This window comes from Globicephala melas, unplaced genomic scaffold (assembly GCF_963455315.2).
Source record: "Globicephala melas unplaced genomic scaffold, mGloMel1.2 SCAFFOLD_584, whole genome shotgun sequence".
NCBI lineage: Eukaryota > Metazoa > Chordata > Mammalia > Artiodactyla > Delphinidae > Globicephala > Globicephala melas.
In genome coordinates, this window is record NW_027207745.1 from 1 (window position 1) to 15185 (window position 15185).

General features: G+C 69.4%; 4 pseudogenes; all 4 read right to left on the reverse strand.

The window, feature by feature from the left end:
- Positions 1–1658: 1658 nt before the first annotated feature.
- LOC132595718 (5S ribosomal RNA) lies at positions 1659–1794 on the reverse strand (annotated as a pseudogene).
- A 4124-nt stretch (positions 1795–5918) lies between these two features.
- LOC132595729 (5S ribosomal RNA) lies at positions 5919–6054 on the reverse strand (annotated as a pseudogene).
- Positions 6055–10178: 4124 nt separating this feature from the next.
- Positions 10179–10314, reverse strand: LOC132595740 (5S ribosomal RNA; annotated as a pseudogene).
- A 4124-nt stretch (positions 10315–14438) lies between these two features.
- Positions 14439–14574, reverse strand: LOC132595742 (5S ribosomal RNA; annotated as a pseudogene).
- Between the last annotated feature and the right edge of the window lie 611 nt (positions 14575–15185).

The following is a 15185-nucleotide window of genomic DNA, read 5'->3' on the forward strand; positions in this document are numbered from 1 at the left end:
GCCCGACAGCAGCTGGCCCGAAGCCAGTGGGAGCCACCTTTGAGTTGGCAAAGCCCCTTACCCAGCAATGCCACCCTTGCCCCCACACCACCGTCCGAGCTCAGGACCCCGCCCCAGGTGTCCAGCAGGCCCGCGGAAGCGGCTTGGGCCCTCTATCCCTCTTCGGCACCCGGCCGCGGCGAAACGGTGGAGGGGGGGCTTTTTCCGGATGGAGCTTTGGAGAGACACCCCCCGGCAGACAGGTGGCGGCGCCGGGGCTGGGATCCAGTGGGGACCGCCAGGTGCAGGTCGAGGGGCTCGCGGGCCGCATGGACGGCACCCGGGTCCGCGGCCATGTCTGCTTCGAGTCAGGGGACCAACGGAGCATATGGTGTGCTGCTGCCTTCCAGGGATGCCTTTTGGCCGCCTGGCCGCTCAGGCAGGCGGGGAGCGCCCCATCAGACGCTTGCTGTGGTGGGAGGGGCCTGAGGAGGTGGGGCCTGCAGCGGTACCTGGTATCCGGCGGGGGCGGAGACGGCGGCCGCCGCCTCCGCCACCGCGGGCGACAAAAAGAGAAAGCGGAGCGGGAGGCAAAAAGCCTACAGCACCCGGTATTCCCAGGAGCTCTCCCATCCAGGAGGTCTCCCATCCAAGTTCTAACCAGGCCCGACCCTTCTTAGCTTCCGAGATCCAGACTTGATCGGGCCCGTCTAGGCTGCTTTGGCTGTAGGTGTTGGTGGGTCGCGGGCTGCCTCTTGAGGCGCAGTTTAGCAGGCCATTGGGCCTTACCGCCAGCCCAGGGGCCCGCCCACCCTGGCAGGGCCCCGCCGCCCACCTAGGCAGAGGAACAGAGGTCCTGGGGACCGGTTGCTGGCGAGGTGTTGGCGACCACCCAGCCCAGGGCGGGCGGGACCAAGGAAACATTTCGGCGCTTGGCCTCCCACCCCAGATCCCGCAGGTCGCTCACAAGGATGTGGCCCCGGAGGCTTCAGGGCCTGGGGCCTGCGGTCCCTTGGGCATCTCACCTGCCTGCCCTCGCTGCGCTAGGCGCAGCCCTGTCGCAGACTGGGCCGGCCTTCCTGCCCGACAGCAGCTGGCCCGAAGCCAGTGGGAGCCACCGTTGAGTTGGCAAAGCCCCTTAGACCCAGCAACGCCACCCTTGCCCCCACAACACCGTCGAGCTCTGTACCCCGGCCCAGGTGGCCGGCAGGCACTTGGAAGCGGCCTGGGCCCTCTATCCCTCTCCGGCACCAAGCCGCGGCGAAACGGTGGAGGTGGTGCTTTTTCCGGATGGAGCTGTGGAGAGACACCCCCCGGCAGACAGGTGGCGGCGCCGGGGCTGGGCTCCAGTGGGGGCCGCCAGGTGCAGGTCGAGGGGCTCGCGGGCCGCTTGGACGGCACCCGGGTCTGCGGCCATGTCTGCTTCGCGTCAGGGGACCAACGGAGCATCTGGTGTGCCGCTGTCTTCCAGGGACGCCTTCTGGCCGCCTGGCCGCTCAGGCAGGCGGGGAGCGCCCCATCAGACGCTTGCTGTGGTGGGAGGGTCCTGAGGAGGTGGGGCCTGCAGCGGTACCCCGCGGGGGCGGAGACGGCCGCCGCCGCCACCGCCGCCGCCACCGCCGCCACCGCCACGACCGCCGCGGTCGACAAAATGAGAATGTGTGTAGCGGGAGGCAAAAAGCCTACAGCACCTGGCGTTCCCAGGAGCTCTCCCGTCCAGGAGGTCTGCCATCCAACTACTAACCAGGCCCAACCCTGCTTAGCTTCCGAGATCGAGTCGAGATCGGGCCCGTCTAGGGTGGTTTGGCCGTAGACACTGGGGGGGTCGCGGGCTTCCACTTGAGGTGCAGCTTAGCAGGCGCTTGGGCCTTACCGCCGGCCCAGTGGCCCGCCCGCCCCGGCAGGGCCCCGCTGCCCGCCTAGGCAGGGGAACGGAGGTCTCGGGGACCGGGCGGTGGCAGAGGAGTTGGCGACCACCCAGCCCAGGGCGGGAGGGACCCAGGAAACGTTTCGGCGCTTGGCCTCCCACCGCAGATCCCGCAGGTCGCTCACAGGGATGTTGCCCCGGAGGCTTCAGGGCCCGGGGTCGGCGGTGCCTTGGGCATCCCACCTGCGCGCCCACGCTGCGCTAGGTGCAGCCCAGAAGCAGACTGGTCCGACCCTCCTGTCCTACAGCAGCTGGCCCGAAGCCACTGGGAGCCACCATTGAGTTGGCACGGCCCCTTAGACACAGCAAGGCCACCCTTGTCCCGACGCCACCGTCCGAGCTCAGGACCCCGCCCCAGGTGGCCGGCAGGTCCGGGGAAGTGGCCTGGGCCCTCGATCCCGCTCCTGCCCACGGCCGCGGCGAAGGGGCAGAAGGGGTGCTTTTTCCGGATGGAGCTGTGGAGAGACACCCCGGAAGACAGGTGGCGGTGCCGGGGCTGGACTCCAGTGGCTGCGGCCAGGTGCGGCTCGCGGGGCTCGCGGGCCGAACGGACGGCACCCGGGTCCGCGGCCATGTCTGGGTGACGTCAGGCCGCCCCCTGGAGCGGCTGGTGTGTCGCTGCCTTCCAGGGACGCCTTCTGGCCGCCTGGCCGGTCAGGCAGGTGGGGAGTGCCCCATCAGACGCTTGCTGTGGTGGGAGGGGCCTGAGGAGGTGGGGCCTGCAGCGGTACCTGGTACCCGGCGGGGGCGTAGACGGCCGCCGCCGCCGCCACTGTGGGCGACAAAAGGAGAAAGCGGAGCGGAAGGCAAAAATCCTACAGCACCCGGTATTCCCAGGAGCTCTCCCATCCAGGAGGTCTCCCATCCAAGTTCGAACCAGGCCCGACCCTGCTTACCTTCCGAGATCCAGACTTGATCGGGCCCGTCTAGGCTGGTTTGACAGTAGGTGTCAGTGGGTCGCAGGCTGCCTCGTGAGGCGCAGCTTAGCAGGCCCATGGGACTTACCGCCAGCCCAGCGGCCCGCCCGCCTAGGCAGAGGAACGGAGGTCTCGGGGACCGGGTGGTGCCGGAGATTTTGGCGACCACCCAGCCCAGGGTGGGAGGGACCCAGGAAACGTTTCGGCGCTTGGCCTCCCACCCCAGATCCCGCAGGTCGCTCACAGGGATGTGGCCCCGGAGGCTTCAGGGCCCGGGGCCTGCGGTCCTTTGGGCATCCCACCTGCCCGCCCACGCTGCGCTAGGCGCAGCCCTGTCGCAGACCGGGCCGGCCTTCCTGCCCGACAGCAGCTGGCCCGAAGCCAGTGGGAGCCACCATTGAGTTGGCAAAGCCCCTTAAACCCAGCAACGCACCCTTGCCCCCACACCACCGTCCGAGCTCAGGACCCCGCCCCAGGTGGCCGGCAGTCCCGCGGAAGCCGCCTGGGCCCTCTATCCCTCTCCGGCACCCGGCCACGGTGAAACGGTGGAGGGGGGGCTTTTTCCGGATGGAGCTGTGGAGAGACACCCACCGGCAGACAGGTGGCGGCGCCGGGGCTGGGATCCAGTGGGGACCGCCAGGTGCAGGTCGAGGGGCTCGCGGGCCGCATGGACGGCACCCGGGTCCGTGGCCATGTCTGCTTCGAGTCAGGGGACCAACGGAGCATATGGTGTGCCGCTGCCTTCCAGGGACGCCTTCTGGCCGCCTGGCCGCTCAGGCAGGCGGGGAGCGCCCCATCAGACGCTTGCTGTGGTTGGAGGGGCCTGAGGAGGTGGGGCCTGCAGCGGTACCTGACAGGGGCGGAGACGGCCGCCTCCACCACCGCCGCCACCATCGCCGCCACCGCGAGCGACAAAAGGAGTAAGCGGAGCGGGAGGCAAAAGGCCGACAGCACCCGGTATTCCCAGGAGCTCTCCCAGCCGGGACGTCTCCCATCCAAGTTCGAAACAGGCCCGACCCTGCTTAGCTTCCGAGATCCAGACTTGATCGGGCCCGTCTAGGCTGCTTTGGTAGTAGGTGTCGGTGGGTCGTGGGCTGCCTCTTGAGGCGCAGCTTAGCAGGCCGTTGGGCCTTACCGCCAGCCTAGCGGCCCGCCCGCACTGGCAGGGCCCCGCCGCCCACCTTGGCAGAGGAACGGAGGTCTCGGTGATCGGGTGGTGGCGGAGGTGTTGGCGACCACCCAGCCCAGGGAGGGCAGGACCCAGCAAAAGTTTCGGCGCTTGGCCTCCCATCCCAGACCCCGCAGGTCGCTCACAGGGATGTGGCCCCAGAGGCTTCAGGGCCCGGGGCCTGCGGTCCCTTGGGCATCCCACCTGCCCGCCCACGCTGCGCTAGGCACAGCCCTTTCGCAGACCGGGCCAGCCTTCCTGCCCGACAGCAGCTGGCCCGAAGCCAGTGGGAGCCACCTTTGAGTTGGCAAAGCCCCTTACCCAGCAATGCCACCCTTGCCCCCACACCACCGTCCGAGCTCAGGACCCCGCCCCAGGTGTCCAGCAGGCCCGCGGAAGCGGCTTGGGCCCTCTATCCCTCTTCGGCACCCGGCCGCGGCGAAACGGTGGAGGGGGGGCTTTTTCCGGATGGAGCTTTGGAGAGACACCCCCCGGCAGACAGGTGGCGGCGCCGGGGCTGGGATCCAGTGGGGACCGCCAGGTGCAGGTCGAGGGGCTCGCGGGCCGCATGGACGGCACCCGGGTCCGCGGCCATGTCTGCTTCGAGTCAGGGGACCAACGGAGCATATGGTGTGCTGCTGCCTTCCAGGGATGCCTTTTGGCCGCCTGGCCGCTCAGGCAGGCGGGGAGCGCCCCATCAGACGCTTGCTGTGGTGGGAGGGGCCTGAGGAGGTGGGGCCTGCAGCGGTACCTGGTATCCGGCGGGGGCGGAGACGGCGGCCGCCGCCTCCGCCACCGCGGGCGACAAAAAGAGAAAGCGGAGCGGGAGGCAAAAAGCCTACAGCACCCGGTATTCCCAGGAGCTCTCCCATCCAGGAGGTCTCCCATCCAAGTTCTAACCAGGCCCGACCCTTCTTAGCTTCCGAGATCCAGACTTGATCGGGCCCGTCTAGGCTGCTTTGGCTGTAGGTGTTGGTGGGTCGCGGGCTGCCTCTTGAGGCGCAGTTTAGCAGGCCATTGGGCCTTACCGCCAGCCCAGGGGCCCGCCCACCCTGGCAGGGCCCCGCCGCCCACCTAGGCAGAGGAACAGAGGTCCTGGGGACCGGTTGCTGGCGAGGTGTTGGCGACCACCCAGCCCAGGGCGGGCGGGACCAAGGAAACATTTCGGCGCTTGGCCTCCCACCCCAGATCCCGCAGGTCGCTCACAAGGATGTGGCCCCGGAGGCTTCAGGGCCTGGGGCCTGCGGTCCCTTGGGCATCTCACCTGCCTGCCCTCGCTGCGCTAGGCGCAGCCCTGTCGCAGACTGGGCCGGCCTTCCTGCCCGACAGCAGCTGGCCCGAAGCCAGTGGGAGCCACCGTTGAGTTGGCAAAGCCCCTTAGACCCAGCAACGCCACCCTTGCCCCCACAACACCGTCGAGCTCTGTACCCCGGCCCAGGTGGCCGGCAGGCACTTGGAAGCGGCCTGGGCCCTCTATCCCTCTCCGGCACCAAGCCGCGGCGAAACGGTGGAGGTGGTGCTTTTTCCGGATGGAGCTGTGGAGAGACACCCCCCGGCAGACAGGTGGCGGCGCCGGGGCTGGGCTCCAGTGGGGGCCGCCAGGTGCAGGTCGAGGGGCTCGCGGGCCGCTTGGACGGCACCCGGGTCTGCGGCCATGTCTGCTTCGCGTCAGGGGACCAACGGAGCATCTGGTGTGCCGCTGTCTTCCAGGGACGCCTTCTGGCCGCCTGGCCGCTCAGGCAGGCGGGGAGCGCCCCATCAGACGCTTGCTGTGGTGGGAGGGTCCTGAGGAGGTGGGGCCTGCAGCGGTACCCCGCGGGGGCGGAGACGGCCGCCGCCGCCACCGCCGCCGCCACCGCCGCCACCGCCGCCACCGCCACGACCGCCGCGGTCGACAAAATGAGAATGTGTGTAGCGGGAGGCAAAAAGCCTACAGCACCTGGCGTTCCCAGGAGCTCTCCCGTCCAGGAGGTCTGCCATCCAACTACTAACCAGGCCCAACCCTGCTTAGCTTCCGAGATCGAGTCGAGATCGGGCCCGTCTAGGGTGGTTTGGCCGTAGACACTGGGGGGGTCGCGGGCTTCCACTTGAGGTGCAGCTTAGCAGGCGCTTGGGCCTTACCGCCGGCCCAGTGGCCCGCCCGCCCCGGCAGGGCCCCGCTGCCCGCCTAGGCAGGGGAACGGAGGTCTCGGGGACCGGGCGGTGGCAGAGGAGTTGGCGACCACCCAGCCCAGGGCGGGAGGGACCCAGGAAACGTTTCGGCGCTTGGCCTCCCACCGCAGATCCCGCAGGTCGCTCACAGGGATGTTGCCCCGGAGGCTTCAGGGCCCGGGGTCGGCGGTGCCTTGGGCATCCCACCTGCGCGCCCACGCTGCGCTAGGTGCAGCCCAGAAGCAGACTGGTCCGACCCTCCTGTCCTACAGCAGCTGGCCCGAAGCCACTGGGAGCCACCATTGAGTTGGCACGGCCCCTTAGACACAGCAAGGCCACCCTTGTCCCGACGCCACCGTCCGAGCTCAGGACCCCGCCCCAGGTGGCCGGCAGGTCCGGGGAAGTGGCCTGGGCCCTCGATCCCGCTCCTGCCCACGGCCGCGGCGAAGGGGCAGAAGGGGTGCTTTTTCCGGATGGAGCTGTGGAGAGACACCCCGGAAGACAGGTGGCGGTGCCGGGGCTGGACTCCAGTGGCTGCGGCCAGGTGCGGCTCGCGGGGCTCGCGGGCCGAACGGACGGCACCCGGGTCCGCGGCCATGTCTGGGTGACGTCAGGCCGCCCCCTGGAGCGGCTGGTGTGTCGCTGCCTTCCAGGGACGCCTTCTGGCCGCCTGGCCGGTCAGGCAGGTGGGGAGTGCCCCATCAGACGCTTGCTGTGGTGGGAGGGGCCTGAGGAGGTGGGGCCTGCAGCGGTACCTGGTACCCGGCGGGGGCGTAGACGGCCGCCGCCGCCGCCACTGTGGGCGACAAAAGGAGAAAGCGGAGCGGAAGGCAAAAATCCTACAGCACCCGGTATTCCCAGGAGCTCTCCCATCCAGGAGGTCTCCCATCCAAGTTCGAACCAGGCCCGACCCTGCTTACCTTCCGAGATCCAGACTTGATCGGGCCCGTCTAGGCTGGTTTGACAGTAGGTGTCAGTGGGTCGCAGGCTGCCTCGTGAGGCGCAGCTTAGCAGGCCCATGGGACTTACCGCCAGCCCAGCGGCCCGCCCGCCTAGGCAGAGGAACGGAGGTCTCGGGGACCGGGTGGTGCCGGAGATTTTGGCGACCACCCAGCCCAGGGTGGGAGGGACCCAGGAAACGTTTCGGCGCTTGGCCTCCCACCCCAGATCCCGCAGGTCGCTCACAGGGATGTGGCCCCGGAGGCTTCAGGGCCCGGGGCCTGCGGTCCTTTGGGCATCCCACCTGCCCGCCCACGCTGCGCTAGGCGCAGCCCTGTCGCAGACCGGGCCGGCCTTCCTGCCCGACAGCAGCTGGCCCGAAGCCAGTGGGAGCCACCATTGAGTTGGCAAAGCCCCTTAAACCCAGCAACGCACCCTTGCCCCCACACCACCGTCCGAGCTCAGGACCCCGCCCCAGGTGGCCGGCAGTCCCGCGGAAGCCGCCTGGGCCCTCTATCCCTCTCCGGCACCCGGCCACGGTGAAACGGTGGAGGGGGGGCTTTTTCCGGATGGAGCTGTGGAGAGACACCCACCGGCAGACAGGTGGCGGCGCCGGGGCTGGGATCCAGTGGGGACCGCCAGGTGCAGGTCGAGGGGCTCGCGGGCCGCATGGACGGCACCCGGGTCCGTGGCCATGTCTGCTTCGAGTCAGGGGACCAACGGAGCATATGGTGTGCCGCTGCCTTCCAGGGACGCCTTCTGGCCGCCTGGCCGCTCAGGCAGGCGGGGAGCGCCCCATCAGACGCTTGCTGTGGTTGGAGGGGCCTGAGGAGGTGGGGCCTGCAGCGGTACCTGACAGGGGCGGAGACGGCCGCCTCCACCACCGCCGCCACCATCGCCGCCACCGCGAGCGACAAAAGGAGTAAGCGGAGCGGGAGGCAAAAGGCCGACAGCACCCGGTATTCCCAGGAGCTCTCCCAGCCGGGACGTCTCCCATCCAAGTTCGAAACAGGCCCGACCCTGCTTAGCTTCCGAGATCCAGACTTGATCGGGCCCGTCTAGGCTGCTTTGGTAGTAGGTGTCGGTGGGTCGTGGGCTGCCTCTTGAGGCGCAGCTTAGCAGGCCGTTGGGCCTTACCGCCAGCCTAGCGGCCCGCCCGCACTGGCAGGGCCCCGCCGCCCACCTTGGCAGAGGAACGGAGGTCTCGGTGATCGGGTGGTGGCGGAGGTGTTGGCGACCACCCAGCCCAGGGAGGGCAGGACCCAGCAAAAGTTTCGGCGCTTGGCCTCCCATCCCAGACCCCGCAGGTCGCTCACAGGGATGTGGCCCCAGAGGCTTCAGGGCCCGGGGCCTGCGGTCCCTTGGGCATCCCACCTGCCCGCCCACGCTGCGCTAGGCACAGCCCTTTCGCAGACCGGGCCAGCCTTCCTGCCCGACAGCAGCTGGCCCGAAGCCAGTGGGAGCCACCTTTGAGTTGGCAAAGCCCCTTACCCAGCAATGCCACCCTTGCCCCCACACCACCGTCCGAGCTCAGGACCCCGCCCCAGGTGTCCAGCAGGCCCGCGGAAGCGGCTTGGGCCCTCTATCCCTCTTCGGCACCCGGCCGCGGCGAAACGGTGGAGGGGGGGCTTTTTCCGGATGGAGCTTTGGAGAGACACCCCCCGGCAGACAGGTGGCGGCGCCGGGGCTGGGATCCAGTGGGGACCGCCAGGTGCAGGTCGAGGGGCTCGCGGGCCGCATGGACGGCACCCGGGTCCGCGGCCATGTCTGCTTCGAGTCAGGGGACCAACGGAGCATATGGTGTGCTGCTGCCTTCCAGGGATGCCTTTTGGCCGCCTGGCCGCTCAGGCAGGCGGGGAGCGCCCCATCAGACGCTTGCTGTGGTGGGAGGGGCCTGAGGAGGTGGGGCCTGCAGCGGTACCTGGTATCCGGCGGGGGCGGAGACGGCGGCCGCCGCCTCCGCCACCGCGGGCGACAAAAAGAGAAAGCGGAGCGGGAGGCAAAAAGCCTACAGCACCCGGTATTCCCAGGAGCTCTCCCATCCAGGAGGTCTCCCATCCAAGTTCTAACCAGGCCCGACCCTTCTTAGCTTCCGAGATCCAGACTTGATCGGGCCCGTCTAGGCTGCTTTGGCTGTAGGTGTTGGTGGGTCGCGGGCTGCCTCTTGAGGCGCAGTTTAGCAGGCCATTGGGCCTTACCGCCAGCCCAGGGGCCCGCCCACCCTGGCAGGGCCCCGCCGCCCACCTAGGCAGAGGAACAGAGGTCCTGGGGACCGGTTGCTGGCGAGGTGTTGGCGACCACCCAGCCCAGGGCGGGCGGGACCAAGGAAACATTTCGGCGCTTGGCCTCCCACCCCAGATCCCGCAGGTCGCTCACAAGGATGTGGCCCCGGAGGCTTCAGGGCCTGGGGCCTGCGGTCCCTTGGGCATCTCACCTGCCTGCCCTCGCTGCGCTAGGCGCAGCCCTGTCGCAGACTGGGCCGGCCTTCCTGCCCGACAGCAGCTGGCCCGAAGCCAGTGGGAGCCACCGTTGAGTTGGCAAAGCCCCTTAGACCCAGCAACGCCACCCTTGCCCCCACAACACCGTCGAGCTCTGTACCCCGGCCCAGGTGGCCGGCAGGCACTTGGAAGCGGCCTGGGCCCTCTATCCCTCTCCGGCACCAAGCCGCGGCGAAACGGTGGAGGTGGTGCTTTTTCCGGATGGAGCTGTGGAGAGACACCCCCCGGCAGACAGGTGGCGGCGCCGGGGCTGGGCTCCAGTGGGGGCCGCCAGGTGCAGGTCGAGGGGCTCGCGGGCCGCTTGGACGGCACCCGGGTCTGCGGCCATGTCTGCTTCGCGTCAGGGGACCAACGGAGCATCTGGTGTGCCGCTGTCTTCCAGGGACGCCTTCTGGCCGCCTGGCCGCTCAGGCAGGCGGGGAGCGCCCCATCAGACGCTTGCTGTGGTGGGAGGGTCCTGAGGAGGTGGGGCCTGCAGCGGTACCCCGCGGGGGCGGAGACGGCCGCCGCCGCCACCGCCGCCGCCACCGCCGCCACCGCCGCCACCGCCACGACCGCCGCGGTCGACAAAATGAGAATGTGTGTAGCGGGAGGCAAAAAGCCTACAGCACCTGGCGTTCCCAGGAGCTCTCCCGTCCAGGAGGTCTGCCATCCAACTACTAACCAGGCCCAACCCTGCTTAGCTTCCGAGATCGAGTCGAGATCGGGCCCGTCTAGGGTGGTTTGGCCGTAGACACTGGGGGGGTCGCGGGCTTCCACTTGAGGTGCAGCTTAGCAGGCGCTTGGGCCTTACCGCCGGCCCAGTGGCCCGCCCGCCCCGGCAGGGCCCCGCTGCCCGCCTAGGCAGGGGAACGGAGGTCTCGGGGACCGGGCGGTGGCAGAGGAGTTGGCGACCACCCAGCCCAGGGCGGGAGGGACCCAGGAAACGTTTCGGCGCTTGGCCTCCCACCGCAGATCCCGCAGGTCGCTCACAGGGATGTTGCCCCGGAGGCTTCAGGGCCCGGGGTCGGCGGTGCCTTGGGCATCCCACCTGCGCGCCCACGCTGCGCTAGGTGCAGCCCAGAAGCAGACTGGTCCGACCCTCCTGTCCTACAGCAGCTGGCCCGAAGCCACTGGGAGCCACCATTGAGTTGGCACGGCCCCTTAGACACAGCAAGGCCACCCTTGTCCCGACGCCACCGTCCGAGCTCAGGACCCCGCCCCAGGTGGCCGGCAGGTCCGGGGAAGTGGCCTGGGCCCTCGATCCCGCTCCTGCCCACGGCCGCGGCGAAGGGGCAGAAGGGGTGCTTTTTCCGGATGGAGCTGTGGAGAGACACCCCGGAAGACAGGTGGCGGTGCCGGGGCTGGACTCCAGTGGCTGCGGCCAGGTGCGGCTCGCGGGGCTCGCGGGCCGAACGGACGGCACCCGGGTCCGCGGCCATGTCTGGGTGACGTCAGGCCGCCCCCTGGAGCGGCTGGTGTGTCGCTGCCTTCCAGGGACGCCTTCTGGCCGCCTGGCCGGTCAGGCAGGTGGGGAGTGCCCCATCAGACGCTTGCTGTGGTGGGAGGGGCCTGAGGAGGTGGGGCCTGCAGCGGTACCTGGTACCCGGCGGGGGCGTAGACGGCCGCCGCCGCCGCCACTGTGGGCGACAAAAGGAGAAAGCGGAGCGGAAGGCAAAAATCCTACAGCACCCGGTATTCCCAGGAGCTCTCCCATCCAGGAGGTCTCCCATCCAAGTTCGAACCAGGCCCGACCCTGCTTACCTTCCGAGATCCAGACTTGATCGGGCCCGTCTAGGCTGGTTTGACAGTAGGTGTCAGTGGGTCGCAGGCTGCCTCGTGAGGCGCAGCTTAGCAGGCCCATGGGACTTACCGCCAGCCCAGCGGCCCGCCCGCCTAGGCAGAGGAACGGAGGTCTCGGGGACCGGGTGGTGCCGGAGATTTTGGCGACCACCCAGCCCAGGGTGGGAGGGACCCAGGAAACGTTTCGGCGCTTGGCCTCCCACCCCAGATCCCGCAGGTCGCTCACAGGGATGTGGCCCCGGAGGCTTCAGGGCCCGGGGCCTGCGGTCCTTTGGGCATCCCACCTGCCCGCCCACGCTGCGCTAGGCGCAGCCCTGTCGCAGACCGGGCCGGCCTTCCTGCCCGACAGCAGCTGGCCCGAAGCCAGTGGGAGCCACCATTGAGTTGGCAAAGCCCCTTAAACCCAGCAACGCACCCTTGCCCCCACACCACCGTCCGAGCTCAGGACCCCGCCCCAGGTGGCCGGCAGTCCCGCGGAAGCCGCCTGGGCCCTCTATCCCTCTCCGGCACCCGGCCACGGTGAAACGGTGGAGGGGGGGCTTTTTCCGGATGGAGCTGTGGAGAGACACCCACCGGCAGACAGGTGGCGGCGCCGGGGCTGGGATCCAGTGGGGACCGCCAGGTGCAGGTCGAGGGGCTCGCGGGCCGCATGGACGGCACCCGGGTCCGTGGCCATGTCTGCTTCGAGTCAGGGGACCAACGGAGCATATGGTGTGCCGCTGCCTTCCAGGGACGCCTTCTGGCCGCCTGGCCGCTCAGGCAGGCGGGGAGCGCCCCATCAGACGCTTGCTGTGGTTGGAGGGGCCTGAGGAGGTGGGGCCTGCAGCGGTACCTGACAGGGGCGGAGACGGCCGCCTCCACCACCGCCGCCACCATCGCCGCCACCGCGAGCGACAAAAGGAGTAAGCGGAGCGGGAGGCAAAAGGCCGACAGCACCCGGTATTCCCAGGAGCTCTCCCAGCCGGGACGTCTCCCATCCAAGTTCGAAACAGGCCCGACCCTGCTTAGCTTCCGAGATCCAGACTTGATCGGGCCCGTCTAGGCTGCTTTGGTAGTAGGTGTCGGTGGGTCGTGGGCTGCCTCTTGAGGCGCAGCTTAGCAGGCCGTTGGGCCTTACCGCCAGCCTAGCGGCCCGCCCGCACTGGCAGGGCCCCGCCGCCCACCTTGGCAGAGGAACGGAGGTCTCGGTGATCGGGTGGTGGCGGAGGTGTTGGCGACCACCCAGCCCAGGGAGGGCAGGACCCAGCAAAAGTTTCGGCGCTTGGCCTCCCATCCCAGACCCCGCAGGTCGCTCACAGGGATGTGGCCCCAGAGGCTTCAGGGCCCGGGGCCTGCGGTCCCTTGGGCATCCCACCTGCCCGCCCACGCTGCGCTAGGCACAGCCCTTTCGCAGACCGGGCCAGCCTTCCTGCCCGACAGCAGCTGGCCCGAAGCCAGTGGGAGCCACCTTTGAGTTGGCAAAGCCCCTTACCCAGCAATGCCACCCTTGCCCCCACACCACCGTCCGAGCTCAGGACCCCGCCCCAGGTGTCCAGCAGGCCCGCGGAAGCGGCTTGGGCCCTCTATCCCTCTTCGGCACCCGGCCGCGGCGAAACGGTGGAGGGGGGGCTTTTTCCGGATGGAGCTTTGGAGAGACACCCCCCGGCAGACAGGTGGCGGCGCCGGGGCTGGGATCCAGTGGGGACCGCCAGGTGCAGGTCGAGGGGCTCGCGGGCCGCATGGACGGCACCCGGGTCCGCGGCCATGTCTGCTTCGAGTCAGGGGACCAACGGAGCATATGGTGTGCTGCTGCCTTCCAGGGATGCCTTTTGGCCGCCTGGCCGCTCAGGCAGGCGGGGAGCGCCCCATCAGACGCTTGCTGTGGTGGGAGGGGCCTGAGGAGGTGGGGCCTGCAGCGGTACCTGGTATCCGGCGGGGGCGGAGACGGCGGCCGCCGCCTCCGCCACCGCGGGCGACAAAAAGAGAAAGCGGAGCGGGAGGCAAAAAGCCTACAGCACCCGGTATTCCCAGGAGCTCTCCCATCCAGGAGGTCTCCCATCCAAGTTCTAACCAGGCCCGACCCTTCTTAGCTTCCGAGATCCAGACTTGATCGGGCCCGTCTAGGCTGCTTTGGCTGTAGGTGTTGGTGGGTCGCGGGCTGCCTCTTGAGGCGCAGTTTAGCAGGCCATTGGGCCTTACCGCCAGCCCAGGGGCCCGCCCACCCTGGCAGGGCCCCGCCGCCCACCTAGGCAGAGGAACAGAGGTCCTGGGGACCGGTTGCTGGCGAGGTGTTGGCGACCACCCAGCCCAGGGCGGGCGGGACCAAGGAAACATTTCGGCGCTTGGCCTCCCACCCCAGATCCCGCAGGTCGCTCACAAGGATGTGGCCCCGGAGGCTTCAGGGCCTGGGGCCTGCGGTCCCTTGGGCATCTCACCTGCCTGCCCTCGCTGCGCTAGGCGCAGCCCTGTCGCAGACTGGGCCGGCCTTCCTGCCCGACAGCAGCTGGCCCGAAGCCAGTGGGAGCCACCGTTGAGTTGGCAAAGCCCCTTAGACCCAGCAACGCCACCCTTGCCCCCACAACACCGTCGAGCTCTGTACCCCGGCCCAGGTGGCCGGCAGGCACTTGGAAGCGGCCTGGGCCCTCTATCCCTCTCCGGCACCAAGCCGCGGCGAAACGGTGGAGGTGGTGCTTTTTCCGGATGGAGCTGTGGAGAGACACCCCCCGGCAGACAGGTGGCGGCGCCGGGGCTGGGCTCCAGTGGGGGCCGCCAGGTGCAGGTCGAGGGGCTCGCGGGCCGCTTGGACGGCACCCGGGTCTGCGGCCATGTCTGCTTCGCGTCAGGGGACCAACGGAGCATCTGGTGTGCCGCTGTCTTCCAGGGACGCCTTCTGGCCGCCTGGCCGCTCAGGCAGGCGGGGAGCGCCCCATCAGACGCTTGCTGTGGTGGGAGGGTCCTGAGGAGGTGGGGCCTGCAGCGGTACCCCGCGGGGGCGGAGACGGCCGCCGCCGCCACCGCCGCCGCCACCGCCGCCACCGCCGCCACCGCCACGACCGCCGCGGTCGACAAAATGAGAATGTGTGTAGCGGGAGGCAAAAAGCCTACAGCACCTGGCGTTCCCAGGAGCTCTCCCGTCCAGGAGGTCTGCCATCCAACTACTAACCAGGCCCAACCCTGCTTAGCTTCCGAGATCGAGTCGAGATCGGGCCCGTCTAGGGTGGTTTGGCCGTAGACACTGGGGGGGTCGCGGGCTTCCACTTGAGGTGCAGCTTAGCAGGCGCTTGGGCCTTACCGCCGGCCCAGTGGCCCGCCCGCCCCGGCAGGGCCCCGCTGCCCGCCTAGGCAGGGGAACGGAGGTCTCGGGGACCGGGCGGTGGCAGAGGAGTTGGCGACCACCCAGCCCAGGGCGGGAGGGACCCAGGAAACGTTTCGGCGCTTGGCCTCCCACCGCAGATCCCGCAGGTCGCTCACAGGGATGTTGCCCCGGAGGCTTCAGGGCCCGGGGTCGGCGGTGCCTTGGGCATCCCACCTGCGCGCCCACGCTGCGCTAGGTGCAGCCCAGAAGCAGACTGGTCCGACCCTCCTGTCCTACAGCAGCTGGCCCGAAGCCACTGGGAGCCACCATTGAGTTGGCACGGCCCCTTAGACACAGCAAGGCCACCCTTGTCCCGACGCCACCGTCCGAGCTCAGGACCCCGCCCCAGGTGGCCGGCAGGTCCGGGGAAGTGGCCTGGGCCCTCGATCCCGCTCCTGCCCACGGCCGCGGCGAAGGGGCAGAAGGGGTGCTTTTTCCGGATGGAGCTGTGGAGAGACACCCCGGAAGACAGGTGGCGGTGCCGGGGCTG